Raw genomic sequence first — 25,089 nt, 5'->3', positions numbered from 1 at the left:
TAAGCACGAGTGGAGTATTTGCAAAACACTGATGAAGAGCAAAATAAAATGCTACCCTTCCCTATAGAAAATACGACTGGAAACTGGTCTTGCATCAGCTTATTGCAATCGCTCAACTGACTGTGCAGATACAAAATCCAACGAAAAATATCTCTAAAAGAAAAATCTGATAGAAAAACATGGATGACAGTTCCCTTCCTTGTGCCACATCCGCTTGTCCTAAATAAGAAAGAAAAAAAAGGAAGCTGTCTTATTCTAGGTCACACAATTTGTCCACCTAGCTCAGTGGGTAGAGCATGAGACTCTGAATCTCAGGGTTGTGGGTTCAAGTCCCATGTTGGGCAAAAGACTCCTGCACCACAGGGGGGCTGGACTAGATAACCCTTGTGGTCCCTTCCAACTGTGACTGACAGCAGCTCCCCAGGCATTAGGGAGTGTCCTTCATCACTTGTTACCTGGACATTTTAAGCTGGAAATACAAGGGATTGAACCTGCATGCAAAGTACAGTATGTACTATTCCACTGAGGGATCCCACCCAATTAACCCTGACACCATGACACAAAGTGTCCAGAAAGAATAACGCCTAAAGAAGCAAGCAGCTCATGTGTGAAAATCGGTTAACTGAAGGCCAATACAAAACAGCTATCTTTTCCTGCAGCTTTTTATTAAGACTGGAAAACGTAGATTCAAACCATCAGTTTCCCCCCCCCCCCCTCACCAAGTATAATGTTTTAGAGTCATGAAGACCCGGGCAAAACTCTGGATTGCCTACAGGCGAAGTTACAGAGTCACTCAGTCACATCTCTCCAGACCACCCTGTTTCTATTTTAGTCCTACCTCTTAGAGTGTGTCACAGTTAACAGGAAAAAAGGTCATGTGCAAATCTTGTTCAAGCACAGAATCTATGAATTCATGGTCCTAGACTCCCATCCCAAGGTAACATATCCAATGGGCTGTTCCACCAGGAATACCTAAAGCAGAAATAGAAGCTTTGTAATTTTTTTAAGGATATAATATAAAGAGCCCTACTAGATCACTCCAAAGGCCAATTTAGTCCAGCATCCCATAGCCCACAGTGGGCAGCCAGATGTCTATGGGAAGCCCACAACGATGGCTCTGCTCAAAAATCCTAGAACTGTATTGTGAACCTCCTTAAGTTTCTAATGGTTTTCAAAGGCAGCCCCACATACAGGGTGTTGCAGTAACACAGTCTTGACATGACCACAGTCAAATCCGCCTTCGCTAAAAAAACAGGCACAGCTGACTCACCAGCCCAAACTGGGTAAAAGCACTCCTGGCCACCAGTTGTTGGCGATTTCCCCCACCCACCTTTTCCAAAATCTGGGCCCACCAAGCAGCTGGTTCTCAAGTCCAGAATCTAACAACACAGTGTGCTGTCATCACTGGCACTGTCTGCAAAAAGCATGCTGCCTCCACCAGGCAGAAGTGACATGCCGAGTGCTTGAGGTGTAAGAATAGGTGAACTTGCTTCTACAAGTTATGTATGTCCACATCTAATTGTATCTCTCTCCGAGTAGTATATGTTTGTCTGTGGTAGGGCGTGAGAGGATAGAGCAGTGCAAACACTAGAAAATTATTACTTGCTTGCAGGCCTAGTACTATTCAAAAATAGCAATATTCAGGGCACTTCCCATTAGAAATGGCTCCAAGACCCACAACTTACTAGACTGGACTTTACCATGCTGCCCTGACTATTCCAGCTGAAGGAGAATGGCAACATCTAGCAATTGTTAGCTACAGCTGCTTCCATAATATTCGCAACTGCAAATTACTAATGCTTCCAAGTAGGACACAGAGCCTGTGTATCCAGATCTGCCGGTCTCTCTAAAAGAAACACACCAAAAACCTGAAAAACAAACTTCCCAATTTCACTTCTAACCTGACCTCAGCTACTCTGAAATGCACAGCTAGATGAGGCAGAAACGTGACCTACTAAGTGAGGAGTACAAAGAAAAAAGACCTAAGCGGCTTGAACAAGAGCCTGGAATGAAGATGGGAGGGAGAAAGAATGCAGGAATCATGCTAGGTGAATTTGCTGACCTTCAGAGGTTATGACAGTAACAGAGTGACATAACATGGGCTGCAGCCAAAAACAGCACAGGCAGCCTTGAGAATACTCCAAGCAATCATGCTGCTTTTGTTAATACGCCTCAGTCCAAACTGGTCACACTGCTTCGCTTTTCCCAGATCACATAAAGCAGAGCAGAGGCAGCACAAAGTGCACCCTACCAAGCTAGCTTCTGTTTAAGCATATAGAACATGTCACAGACACACTTATGGGCATGATTCATACATGAATATGCCGGAATAACCACTGTGGATTTAGGTCTGTAAGGCTAAGCTAGGGTGCTGGGTTCCTAATGCAACAAATAGAAAATGGCAGCAAGACCCTGCTATGTAACTCACTGGCTTGAATCACCTGGAGTTGTTCACTCTGCTGGTGGTTGTTTTGTGGCACATGTACCACTTCCTCTTGATTGTGCGGGTTGCTGTGGTGGGAGGGAGAGAAAATAGGTGGATTGTCCTACTTTGTAGGGAGTACAATTAGTTCAGCAGCGTGTTTAGGTATGGGAAATGAAGGTTTAAATGCCCCACTTGGTCATGACACTTAATGGTTGTCCTGAGGCAAATCACCACAGCCTATCCTACATAATTGCTGTGAGGATAAAGGAAAATGAGAAAGCTCATTCACAGAAAGGATACTAAGAAGAATTAAAAAATGGTCATTCTTTCCCTCTCAATGCCCCCTCAAGAAATGAGAGGGTTGCCAACCCATGGCACCCACAGATGCCTACAGTGAAACCCCCAGGCAGTGGGCCCAGACTCTTTCTTTAAAAAAAAGAATGAAAGTTCAAGGTATGTCTCTAGCATTCCTGAAAGAAAATTATGAAGCAAAGTGTGCAGGTTCTGATCTAAGTGATTTCTGTGAAATGAGGGAAGTTAGCTACTCCCACCTGTCAGTGTTTTCAGCCAATGAGTGATTGATAAATGTTGTTTAGACACCAAGCAACAGGAATCACTGTGGTCCCAATGGGATATAAATGCAATAAATAAGCTTCCCACTTAGCTGCTTAAGAAAGCTGGAGGGGCCAGCCAAGTGGAGATGTCAGTCACCAACCTGGCATCCAGAGATCTCGACATGGCAGCAACTGAACCCACACCAGTCACAAAGCCCGTGTGATGCTTGGCTCATTTCTAGCAATGTCTGAAGCCCTCCACACATACCCTCTTCCTTGTCACAACAGAATAGCGATAAGAGGGGCAATTGTGTGAGCCCCCTACAATATGATAGATATGATAATATTTTATATTCACAAAGTATGGTTGTGGAACAGGCAAGTACAAATTTGCAGTCTGCACAGCTGTCTTCACCAGGTCCCAGTCAGCTTGGAGTATTATATCATTGTTTTGTTTCATGCTGGATGTTATTTTGCTGAATGATCACTGGCTCTTGGGATCTAAGCCCTGCTCTTACCTAGGAATGTCACGCTGATAATGAAAAGCAGTATGCCAAAGGATACAGTCACAAGGAGGCATCTTTGGCAGAGGAAGGACTGGAGGAGTGCCTTTCATACAAAATGAACTGAAGCTGGCAAGATCACACTCGACTCTGCTCTCTGCCTCAGAGACCATGAAATAAGTAGATGTTAGCAATGGAGTTCAGCTGAACATTCAAGAGGTGACCAAATTAAATATATATGCCCTTAAAACTAGAAACCTGGGAACCTTCATCCAGTGGCTCAACTCTATCTGGCAATTCTGTAGAAAGAGGAGGCTTGTCAGATGGAAAGTGTCAATTAGCCATTTTATCACAGACACAACCCAGCTAACCTGCACTATAGGGAGCATACACTACAGACATCTTCCCCAATCTGGAGCCCTCAGATGTTGTTGGACTATTTTTAGGAAATAAAAAATAATTTCTCAAGCTGAAGAGAGATACAAGTATTTCACTGACACAGAACCCACACTATTCTCACCACAGCGGTGGTGGAAAGCCTGTGGCCCTCAACATATTGTTGTGCCAACTCCCATCAGCCCCAGCCAGCATGGCCAACCGTCAAGGATGAGTTGCAGTCTAACCTCAGTGTTGGAAAAATAGTATGTGTATGTTATAAAACCACAGGGTCCTCTGCCAATACTGAGGTGCTGCATCAATGGGAAAGAAATTGCTTTTTTGTTTAATGGCATTCTCTCACCAAGGCTATCGAGAGAAGAATTCTGATAAACTCCTGTGACGCTATGTTTTGGAAGTTTTGAAAACAGAACTTGCTCTCTCCACGAGTCAATTAATTTTATGTTACATTTGGTAATTTGGAGCAAATAAGTGTCCCATATGATATAGTGACTAAAGACTTGCATCCAAAAATCTAACTGGCTATTAAAACCAATGTGCAAAATTCAATGACTTACAATCCAATATTTGGGGAGTCTACTAACCCTTTACGCTCCCTGACTCACAATCTTCCACTCACCTTGCTCCTCCAATATCCTCTCTCTCTCATCCCTAGTAAAGTTGAGCTGAATTTTTTCAGAAGACTTTCCTTTGAGATTTTTCTTTCTCTCACTGCTTACCCCTCCCCCCCAAAAATGACCTATTTGCAGAACTTTCTCTCAGGGGCATTGTGGAGAATGTAAAATGGTGTCCAGGCTGCTAACACAGTTACTGCCGCCTCCATTTGCAGTGGCAGCAAAATAACAAAACTTTAGGGAAAAAATAAACTGCGCTACTACCACTGCTAGTTCCACATCCTGAGAAACTACTGCACGTGAAATGTTCTGCTGCCCACAAACAGGATAGCCAGTTACAAGAGGCCATTTGCATACAGCTGTAACCCTCAAGCCTTTCCAAGGTTCTCTCCTCCCACCCTTCACCATCCCTCTGTAACCCATAGCTAACAGGCAATCGGTTATTAACCTGTTATATACAAAAGTTCTACATACACTTTGTTCCTATGGAGTGCCATGCATGGTTATGAGACACAGAAAAATTTATTATTATTATTTTTAAAACTACATGGTGATAAACCTTACAATATATATATAAACAAGCTAGAAAGAGGAATCAATTTCTAGTGTGGCAGGAAACCACACACATGCAAATACAGACAACTCTTCGAAGGGAGACATGCATCCTGACGGTAGCTGACTTTATTGTAACAGGAAGCCTCCCCCTTCCCATTATCCACTATTGGATTGTCTGAGGCAGACACTAACAGCAGCTTTTGCTCTCCTGCAAGGAGCTACAGGCTGCCAATTACAGGAACACAATATGTACAGTTGATGCAATGAAAAAAAAATTGGAGGACGCATCAACCTCTGGCAACAACACAAATATTTTCATTCAAATGTTTGAAAAGAACCAAGACCTTACCCAAAATAATAAAAGCATGCAAGGTTCCCCCCCCTCAGCCTAAGATACAGCTTTTAAACAAAATAATTCCAATATTGGCTTTTTAAAATGGCTTGTTAACAATTGTGCTGCAACTGTATCTGTCATTACAAAAGCTCTTTACCAGTGTTAATGTTTAACTGAATGTTTACCAATTAATTAGTGCTTATAAGCTAACATTTTGCACTAAAAAAAACAGGACAGTGCAAATTTAGCTCCTTTCCTTTCCATTCTTTGTAGCTATGTTTTTATAGGTAAAAATGTTTATGAGAGACAGACCACCTTATACTTTCCTAGCAGCCTACAAACACAGAATACATAGGTCCTACCTGACAAAGCACTACAAGAGAAAACTAACAAAAGGCTAAGCTGGAAGCGTGATCTGCAGACGGTAGAGGCCGACCCCAGCAACGCAAATGCACAAAACTATGGAGGTCTGTGATTATGCTCTGAACTGCAACCTTGGCTGGGAAGCCGTATCACTTTGAAATATGTTATTGGTATTGTCCATCTCCCCACCCCCACCCCACTCTGCATGAGCACAGATGGTCAAACCTTACAGCTAACCCTGTGCCATGGATAATGAGGTAATAACTTTGCTCGGGCAACAGCCCCTCTGGTTCCTACAGCCATTAACATCCAAAGAGCATCGATCTGCCACATGCTAGAAACAGAGTCTGTCTTCACCAGCTAAACCATCCTGTTGGTTGTAAGAGCTGGATTACTGTGCCATTTTAACTGCTTAGAAGCTGAGCATATAGATCGCTGCATCACAATGACACAAGCCATATGACCTTTTAAATACAAAAAGCTCAAATATATGCACCAAAATGCAAGCATGAGAATCACAGTCTACAAATGCAACAAAGAGTATTCCCATTGCCAATTTGCCTCACAAGGCATATAAGACGACTGGGCATATACCGTAAGACGACGCCCAGCTTTGCCAGTTAAAATATAGAGTTTGGAATATACTCACTGTATTAATAAGACGACCCGGCGTATAAGACAACCCCCGACTTTTGAGAAGATTTTCCTGTACTTGAATATACTGTACAGAATGCGGGAATATACTGTACTTTTTATAAGAATTTTAAGGTCATATATATATATATAATAATTGTTCATAAAACATGTACATGAATGTACAGAAACATGTCTGAAGCAGCACAGGAAGACAGGCCTAACTGACACCATTTTGACTCTCTCTCTGACCAGGTGTTCCTCTGCAAGGAAGAAGGGGGGTGGGGGGAACCTTCTCATTGTCTCAGGAATTAAAGTGATAATCCCTGGCATCCTGATACCTGGGTGCCAGACAAAAGTGTGTGATTAACTTGGCTGGGAAACAGGGAAATGTAAATATCTCTCTCTTTTGTTGATTAGGTTTTGGGGGCAGGGGGCAGGGTCCAGGATGCTCAGATTACTGCCACCAGACCTCCCCTTTCATGATGTACCTATGATGAATCTAGGGAGAGGGGTCTTGGGCTACACCCCTTCTGTGACATATGGATGATGCTTCTGGGGGGTGGGCTGAAACCAATTTCAAATTTCTTTTTAAGGGCAGGACACCTTTGTTTGGGGTTCCTTCCTTGTTCTCCTGCGTGAGAGGAAGGACCCTGTTGCAACAGCGAAAATAAAGGCTTTGCTTCTCAAACTTCTCTGGTTGGCCTCTGTTATATTCTCCAACCGATGGAGAACCCAATAAGGGAATAAGGGCAGATTTTTGCCTATATCAACTTGAAAACAAAACCAGAAAACATCACACTTAAAAAGAGCCAAGACAGAAACAAGAAGGTGGTGAACCCCTGGCCTACCTGGCAGCAAAGTCCAAAGTTTGAGAGTCAATCCACACAAGCAAAGTCCAAAGGTCAGAAAATGCAGTCCAGGGTCACTCAAAGTAGCCAAGTCTGAAGTCCACCAGTTGGAATACGGTCCAGAGTCAAACCCAAAGCACAGTCCTTTAGAAGACCAGGAACATAGATACTAATGTCTCTCAACATGGGCAGTTGAACAGACACAGCACCTCAGCTCTGCTTCCTTTCTGTACTTTGCATGCTGATTGCAGCATCTGGGCTTGATGAGGCATGGGACCCTCACCTGCTCCAAGGCTACTCCAGCTGAGGAATCACACCCCTCCTCCCAGAGCTAGCGAGCCCCACCTGGGCAGCCAGGAAGCTGGGCTGTGGGCCCTTGCCTGCTACAGCTCCACTCCCACCGTTTGCTATACCTCAGAGCCTGCTGTGTTGGGTCCTGCTGCTTTGGTTTCTATGCACTGACCTTCACCCCCCTTGCCATCCTCTTATCACCCTGCGAGTACTTCCTTCCCCATCCTGCTTGATCCAGTGTGTCCCAGTCCCAGCAACATCCCTCCCCAGGATCCTCTTCCTCCTCCCAGTCATCCTGCCAGTTCCTGACAGATGGTTGGAAAAGCGAGGAACCAAGAGGCCCCTGGGTGATGTGAGAATAGGCTAAGGAAAGAAGGGACTCATGAGAGGAGGCCAGGGAGAAAGCGAAGTCACAGAATGTTCCAGGGAAGTAGCCTGACACAGAACCCAGACCACAAATGGAGCACTGCGAACTCTCTGTTTGCAGGATACTCTCATCTTGTGGTACTAAACATCAGTCGGCGCAGGATGTCAGGGCAGGACTCCAGGATCCCTCTCAGCAGAAAGAGCAGGTGGGTGGGGGTGTCCCTAAACACAGCAGGGCTGGCTTACCACATGTTGACATAATTGAAGTAATGTGCAACATCTAAAGAGGGGTCTGCCTTAAAACCAGTGAGTACAGTACATGCTAAATTTATCTAATTGCATCACTGACTAAATTTAAGGGGACGGGGAGTAACTTGAAAGCAAGCAAGTGTAAACCACTAGCGAGATGTGCATTTGTAGAAAGATGAAGGGCTGAATTTTAAGAATACCCTTCTGCACATTTCTTTTGGCACTCTTCCAGAAGCAATTCTGCAATTACCACTTCTTCCCGATCAGTTGATGGGAGAACAGGAACAACTTCCTGAGCTCCCTAAAAATGCAGTGCAAGGCATGATGAGAACAGACCTCCCCAAACTGGACAGTTTAACTTGGCTAAGGAAATGCTCATTTTAGCTTTGATGGTTAAGCAGAGGGGGCTTTCCTTCTTCTTCAGAGCCTATTAGACCCACCAGAAAAGGGTATTCAGGGTGGGGGGTGGCCAAAGGGTATATACCCAGGGAGGGTAAGTCTAACAGTATAATATGTTTCCTACACCAGGCTACAGTTATGGTTACGTATTTCTATCTATCATTATTTTTATAAATCATAATAGTTCACAAAACATCAGGGTTGAAACAAGTGAACCAAGAAGCCTCAATTTTAGCAAAATTACAGAAGTCTGTACCAAATCATTTAGTGAAAATCTCAGAAATGCACGATGGAGATGGAACACTAAAGGGTAAAGGTAAAGGACCCCTGGCAGTTAAGTCCAGTCGTGAACAACTCTGTGGTTGCGGCGCTCATCTCACTTTACTGGCCGAGGGAGCTGACGTTTGTCCGTAGACAGTTTTTCTGGGTCATGTGGCCAGCACGACTAAGCCACTTCTGGTGAAACCAGAGAAGCGCACGGAAATGCAGTTTACCTTCCCGCCAGAGCAGTACCTATTTATCTACTTGCACTTTGACGTGCTTTTGAACTGCTTGGTTGGCAGGAGCTGGGACTGAGCAACGGGAGCTCACCCCATCGCAGGGATTCGAACCGCCAACCTTCCGATTGGCAAGCCCTAGGCTCATTTGGTTTAGATCACAGAGCCACCCGCGTCCCTATTAAGAAGACTAAAGCTACCTAATATGCTCATTATGAACCTTTGTCAAGAAAAGTAAACTTGGGGTTCATTAGAAGATCTTAAGAGGCAAGTTGGTCATCCTTACCTCACAGGGTACATAAAGATTGGTCTATAGGTAGACTCTTCACCACCAAATTTGATAGTTAACCTATATTAGCTATTGTGAGAATCGGGGGAGGTATTTGTGCAGAAACATGAAAGCCAGTTGTGCAAGGAAGGGTGTAAGCGCTGTCCTAGCCTCCCACTTCCATTGCAGTATTCATAGGAGAACTAGGGCAGGATAAAACAAAAATTACAGTTCAAGTGGAAGTTTCATGTCCTTGGTCTAAGGACAGGCAGATCAAAGGAAGAGAACAGAATGAATCCAAAATTATGTTTTAAGGTTCTAAAAGGAGAACCCAAAGGGGTACCAGCCTGAAACAAAAACTAAGGAGCAGTCACAATGCCTCCAGTACCAATCAACAGGGAGACAGTGGAATATGAAGGAACTGATCACACTTTCACTGTCTGAAACACCCACCTCAGTATTTCAAAATTATAGAGTGGTTGAGGAGATCTTCTATGTATTTTGGAAAGCTGCCTGTTCTCTATGCATTTGGACACCTCTAAAAACACGCGGGTGGCGCTGTGGGTTAAACCACCGAGCCTAGAGCTTGCCGATCAAAAGGTCGGTGGTTCGAATCCCCACAACGGGGTAAGCTCCTGTTGTTTGGTCCCAGCTCCTGCCAACCGTCAAAGTGCAAGTAAATAAATAGGTACCACTACAGCGGGAAGGTAAACGGTGTTTCCATGTGCTGCTCTGGGTCGCCAGAAGCGGCTTTGTCATGCTGGCCACATGGCCTGGAAGCTGTACGCCGCCTCGGCCAATAACGCGAGATGAACGCCGCGACCCCAGAGTCGGTCCCGACTGGACCTAATGGTCAGGGGTCCCTTTACCTTTTAAAAACACTGTAACCAAATTTTGCATGATGTTTCCTGAGATAAAGGAAGTTTCATCTGTGTTTGGATATGATTAGACACCATTTTGAATCAAGATGGCAGACTGAACCTTTCAAAACTGCACTGATTTTTTGGTTTCTTAAAATCCCCAAGCATTACAGGGTATAAAGCTGCTAGTAAGCTATAAGGGTCCCTTAAATGAGTAGTACTGAATTATTTTATAATAAGTTGAGTCCATGATCACTGATCCGTGTAAGCTGCTTCACACAACTAGCACAGCATGATGAGCATAACTCTGAGAGCTATCATCGGAATAATGGACCTTCCAGGCAAATGTTTGATAACAAAACATTATCCTCTAGCTGGCTGAACTGGTAAGGATGAGTAATGGCAAAATGTTGTACAATACTTGGACTGGGTGTGTGTGAAAGGGGTAATTTCTACTCAGCCATTGTCTCTCTCGCTCAGATAAGTAAACTAAAATAGGGATTACAACCATTTACCTCAAGACTGTCGTGAGGAGGAATGTTATAATTACTGTACAGCACTTTGTAGGCTAAAAAGTGCCTTTATAAGATTACTGCTAATGAGTAACTAAAAGTATTGCTTTTAAAAAATATTTAAAAATCATAACTGAGGATATGCACCTAGTATGAGTCTCTGAAATTTTCTTTTCATCATCTATATTCAACCTGGTTCCCTCCCCACCCCTGCCAGTTATGTCTTAGCAGGGTCCCCATGCCCAGGTCTACCAACAACCATCTAGTGTTCATCAGAACTATATTTTAAAAAAACTGCCGTGAACCTTTGAGGGTCGGTGAATTGATAGTGCTGGCAGCCGGAATGTATTTTCCTATGCTGCGTTCCATATAATTGTATCACCCAAACTTTTAGAAAGGGTTTAATAATTACACATATACACAATGCATATATTTGGTAGTGTCTTATACCCACTTCTTAAAAGCCATTTCTGCCCTTATGAAGAAAGATCTCTCTTAAGGACTATTTCTAAGCCACCTAAATCTTGCACTCTCTCTCTCTTACACACACACACACACACACACACACACACACACACACACACACACAGACTTTTCTTAAGAGAGGCTAGCTTTCTTCCACCTGATCCGACAAACACTGCTGGCAATCCCCCCCCTCCCCTCAATGCCTCTAACATATTTTCACTTAGCACCAGTTTGATGTATAAGATCTGACAGCCAGGCAGTTATAGGCCACCTGCATCACTGTCGCCATGACAACAGTGAAAGACAATCCATGATCCCATGCCCTGGTCACACGTTTCAATACAGCTTATCTGTCCAAAGCCACTGAGTCTAATGGAAGAGAGTAATTACAATCTTCCACTCATTGTCAAAATTCTCGCCATATAATTCTCTTCAAAATTATTTTATTCCTCTCATATGGCTGCTTCACACACACACACACACACACACACACACACACCCCTAAAAGAAATCCTCAGTGGGAGTGGTAAGGGATGGGGGAGGAGGAAGGAAAGGGAAAGTGGCAACTATACTATAATTAGAAGCAGAATATTAGCGAACTGTCCCTTTACTGTGGTAAAGAACTGAGCTGAAACAGAAAAGGGGTACTAGCCACCAGAAAGGATCAATCACGTTTTCACCTACCTACTCTTGTTCACACATCATCCCTTTCTAATGTTTTGATTTCGAAAGAAAAGGGATTCCTGGTGAACTTCCTGCCATTACAAACTGAGCAGCCACAATCCCAGAAGGCAAAGCAACAGTGAGTAAACAGGCTGGTCTGTCCAAACACTCTGACAATTAGCAAAGGGGTCCAGAATCTGAGCACCTGCAATTCTGCTGTGAGCCATGAGATCTCATTTTGAAGAATTATTCATTTCTAAGGTGGCTCCTGTGTGTTACAATAAAGCTCTTGAATGTGGAAGACCCAGATTCAGATCCCTACTCAGCCATGAAACTCATTGGGCAGCCTTAAGCCAGCCACTTGGCTGCATAAATGAATAAGCTACAAAGGACCCTCATCCTAACACTCTCCACTCCTCCCTGCATGCTCTGAATTTCCCTCTTCTTTCTTGGTTTGAGGACAACCATAGTTTGTCATTTTATCCACACCAACACACCATGGGTTATGCTCACCAGTATGCAAACCAGAATTAACCTGTATTTGCTTCTAATTTCCAGTTATGTTTTGCCTCAAACCAAGAAGGAAGGAGAGGGGGAAATTACAGTGTGTAAGGAGGAGGAGGAGGTGAGCAGAAGGATCCTTCACGCAGCACCAAACAATGGTTTGGCATTACTATTGAACTAGTCTGCTGTTTCTAAGCTGCTGGGAAGGAAATATCAAAATAGAATATTCTATAACTGACATAGAACTTTAACAGAATCTTGGGTACAGAGCAGGATTTCCCCATCCTATCACAATGTCACCAATTCATCCTCACTACAGTGCTTCCACTGAGTAGCGCTGGCCAGCCCATGAGGAGGAGTGAAACAGCCATCTTGGGTGGCAGAACCTCAAGGGGCAGTGTCCTCTGGGTACCCCATATGCCCCTGTCGCCACTACTGGGGTTGTGAGGCAGCTTCCCCGTGCAACCTTGGAAAGCAAGGCTTGGGGGGGGGGCAGGGGGAGGCAATTTCCCATTTTACCTCAGACAGCAAAACTGGATGGGCCACTGAGACAAAGGTAATGGCCTCCAATCAGCAAGACCAATCTAAAGTCTCCTACTGAGCATTGGATCACCTACTTGTCACAGGAATAAAATACTGGTATATCTAATCACAGTAAAAAGGCTAGGCATAGCTGTTCCCTCCCAGTGGTGTTCTGCTTGATTTACTTTCTCACATGTAGCTGAATAGCTACCATTCAGTCCTATGGAGAAAAGCAGAGTTTTGGGCCTGGGGATACAATTGTGGTGTGAGCAAAGCCCACCTCCCACCCCTGATCTAGAAGGCCCAGGCTCCCCTGGCGGACCCTCTGGGGAAAGACGCAAGTGCATTTCTGTGCCTGGGATCCCTGCAATATATGGACCTTCTTATCTCCCTGTCTTGCCCTATAAATAAATCTCAGAAACTTCACTAGTTGGGGAACTGGACTGCATTGTGAGAAAATGTTTATGTGCGTAAGATGTTCGGACAGGGAGAAGGAACAGTTCACTGACATTTTACCTGGCAAACCCTCTCAATAATAATAATAATAATAATAATAATAATAATAATAATAATAATAAATTTATATGCTGCCCATCTGTCTGGGTTGCCCCAGTCTCAAGCAACATCCATGTTTAAAAAAACAATTGTACAGTTAGATACATTAGGCACCCGCACACAAGGTTCTCTTTCAATCCCAATTAATTGTTAAGTTAGGCTATGTTGTGATGTGTGACTTGTGCCCAATACCTTAATGCATCAGAAACAAAGGTCCACCTGAGGCCTCAATCAGCATAAGCGAGAAGCGATTGCTCTGCTGTTGACAGTATTACTTCCCCCTTCCCTCCTCCTGCGCCAAACAGCACAACATCATTTATCTGTCAAAATTCCCATGCCCAAATTCCTTCATCCACAGTGAGCTACGTGACTCGAATCCATAAAACGTCTCCTTTACATACGATGTAAAAGGAGTGCAGGAACGAGAGAACATTTTCTCTGAAAACATTTTACAGGTAGCGAAGTAACCCCAGGACGCAAAGGTCTTTATTTCTGCGGTGTGGTGTTTATTATATTGTAATCTATCATATAGGAAAGATTATATAATGACAACCATCACGCTGCCGAATTATTAGATTTACAAATATTTGCAATATAACAACAAAAGCCTTCATTAGGGTTCAGCCCCATTGACTCAGTAATGCTGCAAGCATTCGCAAGGGAATAAGGGACAACATAGCTAACTGAAAGTGGTGGGTAGGCAGACAAAATGAGCTAAATGAGAATTTGACAAGGATATCACATTCTGATGAACTATGGAAGAAGATTTATGGCAAGGACTTGCTCATGCAAAATGATATGCCAGGCTTGCAGATAATGTACCCATGTGAACTGTGGCTCTGGAAACCATTCTACTGGAGGTTTGCATGATCAAGCAGTTAGCCCACAGGGCTTACTCGGGTAAGAGAGACCCTGGATCAGGGCGGCCCAACACACAGTCCAAGGACCACAAGTGGCCCTAAGGCCATTCTTGGTGTCCCTCAGCAACATTTCATGCCACCGCCACCCCACAGCCCTCATGCTGCCTTCCCAAAGCCAAGTAAGCAAGGTGCTGGGCTTTGGAAAGGAGGAATGAGGGCTCTGACAGGGTCATAGAGGCCTCAAGGCTCCTTCCCAGAGCCTAGGTAGCACTTTTCCAGCTTTGGGAAGTAGATATGAGGGCTCTAGGACTATGCCACAGCCTGGCATCTCCTTCCCAAAGCCCAGTAACTAACTTATTCAGCTTTGGGAAGGCAGCATGACGGCTGCAGGGAGCATCACATTTTTGGCCTCACCCCACCCCACCCCGCATGACATGGTAGTGTGTGGCCCACGGGTTTTATGTCAACGTACTACTGCAGCCCACTTGAGATGAAAAGTTGGACCGCCCTGCGCTGAGTAATCAGGAGCCCTTCTTACATAGTACAAACAGTTTGAGAGACAGAATATAAAACACTGCAAGCATATAACCTGAGTGTAGCCTGAGCTAATGAGTCTAGGTGTGCCTAGAACCCTCTGGTTCATAAAGAAGGAAGTAGTTTAACATCTCAGGTCTAAACACTCTTCTGTGCAATGTGGGCCCATACAAACATACAGTACATTTTTAGTAGCACCTTAAAGACCAACTAAGTTTTTATTTTGGTATGAGCTTTCGTGTGCATGCACACTTCTTCAGATAGCACACGAAAGCTCATACCAAAATAAAAACTTAGTTGGTCTTTAAGGTGCTACTGAAGGAATTTTTTTTATTTTACTTCGATCCAGACCAACACGGCTACCTACCTGTAACCAGTACATTTTTAGTTGCTGGTACAGTTCTCCCCATCTCAGTTCTCCCCATTGTGAAGCCCCATTCCACATGGTTATATCAGCATGCTTCTTCACTCCCAGAGGGGCTAGCTTTGCTGATAATGAATTCTAAATGACTATGAGATGTGTGTCTTGCTGTTCTTGCCTCACCTGGTGTCATGAGTCTATGACCTTTAGAGGAAAAGATTGGGGATTCAGAGTGGGAGATGGAATTGCCCTCAGGGCAACTGAACCAGAGACTCTGATGCAAGGGCAGCCCATTTTGTCAGAGCCTGTCTGGCCTTTCTGGTTGTGTTGCCTTTCTCTGACCTTGAAGACTCCAACACAGAAACCCTATAGAATCGCAGTCTCTTTTGGTCCATTGGAGTCAGTCAACAACTGCTAACGTAGACTGGACCCCTTTAAATTAAGAGCTCCTCTCATAGAAAACAGAGCTAGCTACTGAGACAGAGCTGCAGCTCCTATTCAAGGTAGTCTGATGATGGTTGCTGCTGCTGAAACAACATCCCAGTTCCACTCTTCTGGTGTGAGATCTAGTGAGGTTTCTGTGTCTTCTCATCCTTCAGAGTCTTGGAGGATTCCCTGTAGCAGACTCAGGAGGAATGTAGGAAGATGGGGTTTTTTTTGGGAGGGGGTAACAGAAGGGAAACCAGAAGACTCAATGCACAAATTTATTTCCATTGTGTAAGGCGGCAAACATCACTGGATGTCATTGGGGTCTCCAGCCTAAGCCCTACATGGAGCTGTCCAGGGTGACACTGAAACATTGTCTTGCCTTGTCTCCATACTGCTGAGGCCATTGCTCAAAACAAATACAGTGGTACTGCTGGTTTTCCGGAGGTCTGTTCGTAACCTGAAACCATTCTTAACCTGAGTTACCACTTTAGCTAAGGGACCCAGGTGGCGCTGTGGGTTAAACCACTGAGTCTAGGGCTTGCTGATCAGAAGGTCGGCGGTTCGAATCCCTGCAACGGGGTGAGCTCCCATTGCTCAGTCCCAGCTCCTGCCCATCTAGCAGTTCGAAAGCACGTCAAAGTGCACGTAGATAAATAGGGACCGCTCCGGCGGGAAGGTAAATGGCATTTCCGTGCGCTGCTCTGGTTCGCCAGAAGCAGCTTTGTCATGCTGGCCACATGACCCGGAAGCTGTCTGCGGACAAACGCCGGCTCCCTCGGCCAGTAAAGTGAGATGAGCGCCGCAACCCCAGAGTCGGACACAACTGGACCAGATGGTCAGGGGCCCTTTACCTCACCACTTTAGCTAATGGGGCCTCCCGCTGCTGCCTGCCGCCGCCACGTGATTTCTGTTCTTATCCTGAGGTAAAGTTATTAACCCGAGGTACTACTTCCGGGTTAGTGGAGTCTGTAATCCGAGGTGTTTGTAACCCAAAATACCACTGTACCTTGTTCCTCCTAAAATCTGAGATATCCAAAAACATGCTGAGCGAAGAATTGGGTTTGCTGCTCCGTGTAGTTTCTTGTTTCAACTCACGGCTAGCAAGAGCATGATAAATTATGCAAAATCAAGGAATATATGTACATGTACATGTTTTAATTTTGAGGTAACCCAAAAGCAATTTGGTTCCCCTCTCTGTTCCTTTCCCCTTATGTGTTGTGTTTTTTGTTTTAGATCAGGCATCCCCAAACTTCGGCCCTCCAGATGTTTTGGACTACAATCCCCATCTTCCCCGACCACTGGTCCTGTTAGCTAGGGATCATGGGAGTTGTAGGCCAAAACATCTGGAGGGCCGCACTTTGGGGGTGCCTGTTTTAGATTGTAAGCCTGAAGGCAGGGACTGCCTTGTTTGAAGTGACTGTATGTTAGCCACTCTGGGAGCTTTTATGGCTGAAGATAGGGGTGCAAATGCTCTAAATAAATAAATTTCAATGGAATGTAGCCCAATCCATACATTCCGAAAAACCACGAAGCACGGCTTTTCTAGGAGTGTAGTTTTCAGAATGCAAGGGAAAGATTGAATATATTACCATGTTAACAAAAAAACAAAAAACCTGCTTCTGGTAAGTGGAATGCAGGTCAGTGGAGGCTAAACAGAAGTCTTCTCCAAAGTGTTACTTTCTTTGCACAGAGAAGTTTTGTGGTGTGTGTGTGTGTGTGTGTTTATTAGGGAGGGTATTCAAACATGTAGCACAAATTCATCAAGTCTTACAAGGGCTGTACAAGAGAGTTTTCCTGTGTGGCAGACCAGCTCTTAATTACAAGTATCGCAGATAAGCAACAGATGAAGAAAGAAAGCAAAGTCCTATTCATAAACTAGTTAGCCAAAGAACAAAGGTAAATCCATCCATTGTGAAATACAGTATTTTTAATAATTTAATCTTCCAAAATGTTTTTTAAAAGTAGAATGCTAGCCTCGTTAAGCTACTGCAAATTAAACATAATTTTCTTGTGTACATTGCAAATACCTATAAAAAACCATAATCTGTGAAACACACCTTAGATTTCATTATTCATCTTGTTTAGAACACTGAAATTACAGGGATGGAAATGAAACAGTTCTAATTTAAGTTATTCACTTCTTGAGATGGGCTAACCTGTCACCAATAACTCACTAACAAAGCATACAATATACTTGCTCTATTCCAATTCATTTGCATGTGATGAGGTGAGTGAGGGGGAAGACATGACAGAGGGGTCTAGATTATGCCTGATGTGGAGAAAGTATACAGGTGTCAGTTTCTCTCCCTCTCTCTTAACACTTGAACTCAGAACCAGTGATCAGAGATAATGTGAGTTGTAGTCCAACAACAGCCGGAGACCCAGGTTTGAGAAACACTGTATTAAACAATTATCCTCACTGTAAATTGTCCCTGTCCAACATATGGGAGTTATACCAACATATTTGAGCCAGTGTTAGAAATTAGTGAGGTAGCAGGTGCATTTTACTACTGGCATGGGTCTAGTTGTGACCACCTGGAGACCTCTGGATGGCAGTTTGGTGACTGACATCTCCATCCGGCTAGCCCACCTTTTTCTCAGTTAATCCCCACAACAATTCTGTGGGGTAGGTTAAGACTGGCCCAAGGTCACCTAGTGAGCTTCATGACTGAGTGGGGAATCGAACCTGGATCTCCCAGGTCCTAGTCCCATATTCTAACTGCTACACCACATTGTCTTCCTAGACTACTTCTGCTATGGGACAGCTCTATAAATTAAGGAAGTAAATAAATATGGGGAAAGCAAAATGTCACTTGGAGAAGGATCTGAAATATTTTCCTTGAAGTTTCAATTTGTTTTATTCTGGATTTCTTCGTGTAATGTATTAATGTGTCATAAACCACTTTGAGGGTTTCCCCCCCCCTTTAAAATATAAAGCAATATAGAAAAGAAATGAGTAAAAATAATAATAAACCCCACTGCAAAAAAGGCACCTAGACATTCCATTGTGGTGACCGTAAGCCAGGTTTAAGGTGCCATTTGTCAATTAGCTTATACTGTAAAATAAAAAAATTCCTTCAGTAGCACCTTAAAGACCAACTAAGTTTTTATTTTGGTATGAGCTTTCGTGTGCATGCACACTTCTTCAGAATGCATGCACACGAAAGCTCATACCAAAATAAAAACTTAGTTGGTCTTTAAGGTGCTACTGAAGGAATTTTTTTATTTTACTTCGATCCAGACCAACACGGCTACCTACCTGTAACCAGCTTATACTGTATATCTGAGTTTCTAACACTGATTTGAGCTTTGAAGTAGAGAGAGACACTGCATTGCATCCTTCCAGTCTTTGCTCATTCCACATGCCTACATTTCAAATTGCTAGCTCATAATATTTCTCTGCAAGAATTGTATTAGAGCAAACAGCCAGGCAGATCAGCTAGGCTTTACGTTTGGTTAGGGAAGGGCACATATGTAAGACTGTTCATGATTCTGCACTCTCGTTTACTGTCTAAAGGTCAGCTGGAAAGGAACAACTGGAGAAGGAATTCTGGCAGCAGTAACACTAACTTCTGATGTCAGAACACAGAGCTTAGTCACATGGTAGAGGGAAGAGTAAATAAGGAAAACAAGGGTCATTAGTTATAGCTGGCATTGTAAAAATAGCACTTCTGGAAGCCACTGCACAACCATCTCCAGAGCAACCATCTCCAGAGTTAACTTGTCCACACATCTTTGAAGAATATGTAAAGAAAACACAAAAATCAACAACTAGAGTTGCGAGCAATCTAGGAAACAGCTGTAATGTGTTCTGCGGTGAGATAACTGTAAAGAACAATGCAGGAAAGCAGTAAGCAGTTTGTTACTGCTGTGCCAATTAGGTGAAATTTCATGGGGAAAACAGAAAGCAACAGCAGAAGAATCCAAAAGTACTTCTTAAAAACAAACAAAAACTTATACTAATGCATGATGCCTTGCTTTGGAATAAAAGGTGGTGGTTGTTTTGAATCCATTTTCAATCCACAAAAACAGGAGTACACCGTTACAATTATTTTTGTTTAGATGTGTACAATGATCACTGACCTACAGTAAATGGTGTTGTTGGGTTCTTGTTTTTAAGCTCTTTTGAGACAAAATACATGGTGATATGATCAAACTGTCCTAACTGTACTACTGAAGCTGCAAAATGTACAGAACTTACAGAAAACCCACTCTGTTTTAGCCTGTTCATATGGGACTTGGCTTAGAAACAGTTATTTTTAAGACAGCAACATAGTATTTCATTTCAGGGAACTTAACCATTAAGGATCCACCAAAAACTTTTCTGATGAGAAGACACATAAAAAGAGGCATGGTGATATTTTTTTTCCCCTCTTCCTTTTTAAAGCAGTAAGGAGGAGACTTTGCCAATTGCAAAAGCAGAAGTGTGTGCCCTTTGGCTGCTGTTTACAGATAGTGTGTTTGCATCCAAGCCTCAGATACTGTGACTCATAACTTTAAATCAAAATGCGGTCTCCCTGCAGAACAAGCAAGAAAACCCATTCACTGCCAGTACACTCTACAAAAAGAGAAGCACTAGGTTCTTCCTGAAGCGCTACTTGTGCCCTCCTATCAGCCAAGAATCAATTTGTTTCCAAGTAGTTCAGAAAAAGAGGCGAAAAGATTAACTGAACCATTTATCGGCTCTAACTGTAGGGTGAGATATCCTTACTCTAGAGTCCTTGAACATTTCCACTGACTTTTTGGCCCTTCGTTTGAAGTGAAAATGGAATTTAGTACAATGAAGCATATCCGAATTATCATGAGCTAGCTACATTCCAAAATACCATTTTAAAAATTCTGATCAAAATTCCTACAACAAAGGGATTTTTTAAAGCACCAACTAAGAAACAAAATGTAGCAGCTCTAATATATAATTATTGCTTTAAAAGAACTGCAAATTGTATTCAGATTTTTTCACATTGCAACCTCAATTCTTGATTAGCTATGTAGAAGAAATGCCTACATCACAGAGCTGCTAATGAATAATGAGCTTATTAAATTACAAGCTGTTATATAAATAACTCATTTCTTTAAAAGTTCTTCCATGCAAGGTGAACTCTCATACTAATGGACAAACAAACCAAATATTTCACCAATCTCCACCTGCTTCCTTCAAACCCAAAACACCACACACCCTTCTCAAGCATGTATTTAATTATTTCTAGTCAGTTCGAATAATTTGTTTAAAGTTATGAGCCTCTTCTTGATTCTAATAAGTAGGCAATTCTTTATGGTAAAGCAGGTGGCATTACTCCATCATTCCCACTGGCACCATGTTACCCATCACGAGAGAGTGCATTGCTACGATCTGTACACAAAGACAGTAGTAATAAAGCATGTTATCACACTCCTTCAAAATCAGGACAGAGGACAGTTTCCCCAAATGTACCATATATTCCAGAGTATAAGACGACTGGGCATATAAGACGACCAACTTTTCCAGTTAAAATATAGAGTTTGGGATATACTCGCCATATAAGAAATACGACCCAGCGTATAAGACGACCCCCGACTTTTGAGAATATTTTCCTGGGTTAAAAAGTAGTCTTATACGCATGAATATACAGTAATTCTTCCTTGCAGATTCTAGACACATGGAGCCCGGCTGTCCAGAAATGAATGAGAGCACCATTAGTGGTACAAGAGAGACCTTGGTACTGTTTAAGAAATAAATAAAAGGAATATGAAGCAAGTCAAACTGCTTCTCAGCCTTCAAGGAAGGTGTGATGTGGCAAGGCATTAATGGAAAGGAGCAGGCTCTTTCAAAGTCACTGTTCTTGGACAAAAATGGATTTGTAATAGAGAAAATTGTTGAGTGGTCATGGAACAGGGCCTCACTCAAGCTTATCACTTTGCCAGGCTGAAATGATGTTGCATCCCATCACAAACACCTACCTCCACAGCTCTAACAACATATTGCATTTGTATTTGTTCTGTTCTTCAGACATGCAAGAAGGAAGATTCTTGAAATTACCATGTAGTGTTAGTGCTGCAGAATATTTTTATCTTGTCACCACAGTTTATATCTTCCATTCACAACATTCTCCAGTGTCATACTTAAGTTGGAGTGGCTGTAATAGCAGCTTAGTTGTGTGAAGATTTAAACATGCACATTCATTTCATGCACAAAAATGGTCCCTCTGAAGCCAGTTACATCTGGAATGCACACAGCTGGCCTCTCATGACCTGAACCAGGCTGTTTCATTCATGAATAACTTAAGTCTACTCACAGTCTAAAAATGTATTGTATGCACTTGTTTCATACTTTCTAAGCTGCAGCAGAGTTATATGAAAAGAGTCCCCTTAGTAAAACCCACATACTGCCCCTTACCCCAGGCAATAATGAATGACTACCCCCTATTTGTTAACTTTCAGCAAGCAGGTGTTTAACTTTCTCTTGGGGGGAAAAACGAACAAGGGTAATTTGCCTGCCATAAAAAAACTTGCTGGCAATATTGCACGCTCACTACATTATTCCATTAAAGTTAACACTTGCCAAAACTGTAATCAGCAAGATTGAGCAGACATCTTACACCATTGGGGTTCCCCCCCCCCAAAATTTACACAGGTGATGCAGGGATCTATTTCCAGCTTTCATTGATTTCCTGCCAAATTCATACAGATTTGTAATTCCACATATTGTTTCCACAGTCTTCCTCAGATATATCCCCCTGGGGGAGGGGGGGATGATGGTAAGTTATTTTAGAACCAAGGCAGCTTCAGTTCCTTGAAAGCAAAACAATGTTCTAGATTCCTTAAATAGTAAGGAAATCTTATGCAAGTTTCTTGGAAATGGTGATGCGTCGTTGTTTTGTAGACATCACATATTTATTTCTAAAAATATAACACATTTCACCTCTCAGGCAAAGGACCTTACCAAGCTTAATTGCTGAAAAGAAACAGTTTGGGTGAAACCCCACTATAAAAATTCATATTCAAAGTTTAGTTTAGCTTCTTTCATGTGCAAGAAGCATGGTGACATTGACACTGGGAACAAATTAGCTAACTTCTGTGCCGATGTTGAAGAAGTAATAATGTTTACTGTTTAATGCTTGTTTTTAATCTGAGAATCCCCACCCCAACCCTTCCTCTCAGTGGTGTGGAACCTCTTTCCTGTCTCGGGTGTCATCTGCTGGGGCAGGGGGCTAAAGTAAGTGTGGTGGTTCCAGACTCAAAAGTGGGTGGAGTGCACCCCGTTCTCCTTCTCTTCCCTTTGCCCTATCTCAAGGAGGTTGCTGGGAAAGGGACAGAACACACTTGCCAGGTCCCAGCTGATCACTTGCAGATGACTTTTATTTCCTCCTGCTTTGATCCATCTGTTTCACCACCAACCCTCTCCATCTTCCCACTCCTGCCCTTCTCTCTTCCTTCCTTCTCTCTTGCTTTCCTTACCTGCCCTTCATCATAAGGTCCCAGCACAGGTTTACAACAATATAAGAATACAGTATTAATGTCAGTTAAGACAATTTACATGAGCAGGGGCCTTAAAAGGGTATAGGCCGGGGTGTCAAAGGCCAGGGTAAACAATGAAAGCAATGCAAGGAAATCATCATACACACCTCTGTGAGGAGGGAACTACACACCCTAGGGACTGTCACAGAGAATGCCCTCTCCTGAACCACTCCAGATTGCCTTCCCAAGTGCCTTTTCTCCCAATGGAGTATTAAAATGGGGAAATGTGGTTTTTTTAAACAAAAACAAAAAAACCCACAACAACTCTATACTGGACACTGGAGAAGAGCAGTCATGTGCAGGGGAAAGGTAAGGCACTCCCCCCCCCCACTGCTCCTCGGATACTAACCACCACTTCAGAAGTGGCTTTAGTTATCTAAGTGGGTGCTGAGCTACTGTTAACCAAGCATGATCCTTGGCTTCAAGGTCTTCGCTCTGAATGCCTCCCGTTTCCTTCTCTGTGGCAATATCAGGGTATGTGGCATGCGGCCAAACAACTAATCCGGGAATAGAGGCTTGCTCATTAGGTTTTGCAGGCCTCTGACTGAACGTAACATAATGTTCCGAGGTTATGCAATAGAAGGCAGCAAATCACACAGCAGTTGAATGAATAATGCTAATGAAAACTTCTGTTAAATATTATGGTGAGGGGGAGAATCTGTCCTGCTGCCTTTGCCAGCTCAGCCTTCCATTTAGATCTCTAGCAATATGCAAGACACTAGTTTTGTTTGAGTGAAAAACAACCTGATTCTACTGAGGTACAAACTAGTGTATAGCTTTCAAATTGAACTGACAATATCTTAACACTTTCAGAGTGCTATGAAGAGAAACGTTCGGATCATATCTGAGAGTGCTTCCAAGTTGTTGTTTCTCAAAAAGTCAGGCTTGCCAGTTATTCCTTGTTGATTTCATGGTATTCCCCTCCCCCTCTACTTTTGTATTGATACGGTAGCACTAAAGGTTGTACCAAACTTTTGCTGTTTTGTTGTCATGTTCACAAAGCACCCTCATAACTCTAATTCTGTGGGGGCATTTATCTGAACAAGTAGTTACCAAATTTTCTTATCCAAAACAGAAAAAGTACATTCGTTCAATAGCAATTATCTTCAGGCTGAGATTGTATTATTATATAATAAACTAGCTGGCCCTGCCACGCGTTGCTGTGGCTGTCTGTTAAATGGAGCCTCAGAGTCCCCCTTCAGACTCCCCTCACCTTCAGAGTCCCCTTGTTTCACGTGTGTTCTGCTTACACAGGCACATCCCTGTGAATCCCCCCACCCTGTCCCGGTCCATGACCCATCCCGCCCCCTCCTCCCCCATCCCCAGCTCATCCCTGTGATTGGCCCCATCCTGTCCCAACCCATGACCTATCCCGCCCCTTCCCCCCCCACCCAGGCGAGCCCCCACCTCCACTAGGCCCAGTCTGGAAAGCCAAGCAGAGATGCTGTGGAGATGGAAGTTTTCCTAGGTGCAGTACCAGTGTAGCCGTTGCTAGAGGGCGCTAGAGGGCGCCCTCTCCTGTGCTCCCAGCATGCACTTTTGTCTGATTTGTGAGTTCTGGAACACATGGTTTTTGGGGTTTTACTGGCCCAGGTGTGACATCTGTCTTTGAAAACGGTATGGGCTTGCTCTCGTAGTCACATTTGACTTTGTGTCCAAATGTGAACGCAATCGGTCAAGCGGTTTCGTTGAACATTGGAGACGAACACACATGCCCAGTTTACATTTATATATATATATAGATAACTAGGAGGAGGATTTTTTTTTTGTAATGATGAGCACACTAAATGAATCATGAGTACCTGTCAGGCAGGTTGTATAAGTAAGGTGGAAGAAGACTAGGGAACTTTAATACCGGTAAATAAGCACTCTTTTAGGCCTGCATCTGTTCTGCTGTTCTCAGTAACTGAGCACATGTGTGTGCGTATGGGCCTGCAGGAGAGATCAAAGTGAGAGCTCCAATGAAAGAGAGAGAGAAATAATGCTTAGTGCAAATGAATAATAGCATATTAGACAATATATGCCCATGAAC

At 43.4% G+C, this 25,089-nt stretch overlaps 1 protein-coding gene and 1 non-coding gene across 2 annotated transcripts in view; one reads left to right on the top strand and one right to left on the bottom strand.

Annotated features, from left to right (window-relative positions):
- MAML3 (mastermind like transcriptional coactivator 3) overlaps positions 1-25,089 on the bottom strand; it is a 290,816-nt gene that overhangs the window by 250,742 nt on the left and 14,985 nt on the right. The window lies entirely within an intron of this gene.
- On the top strand, positions 272-344 carry TRNAQ-CUG (transfer RNA glutamine (anticodon CUG)). The gene has a single exon. It is a non-coding gene; the product is annotated as a tRNA-Gln (tRNA).

The sequence above is a fragment of the Zootoca vivipara genome, chromosome Z1, assembly GCF_965207765.1.
Source record: "Zootoca vivipara chromosome Z1, rZooViv2.hap1.1, whole genome shotgun sequence".
Taxonomy (NCBI): Eukaryota; Metazoa; Chordata; class Lepidosauria; order Squamata; family Lacertidae; genus Zootoca; species Zootoca vivipara.
Note: the sequence above shows the minus strand (reverse complement) of the source record. Positions and strands in the feature narration are given on the sequence as shown.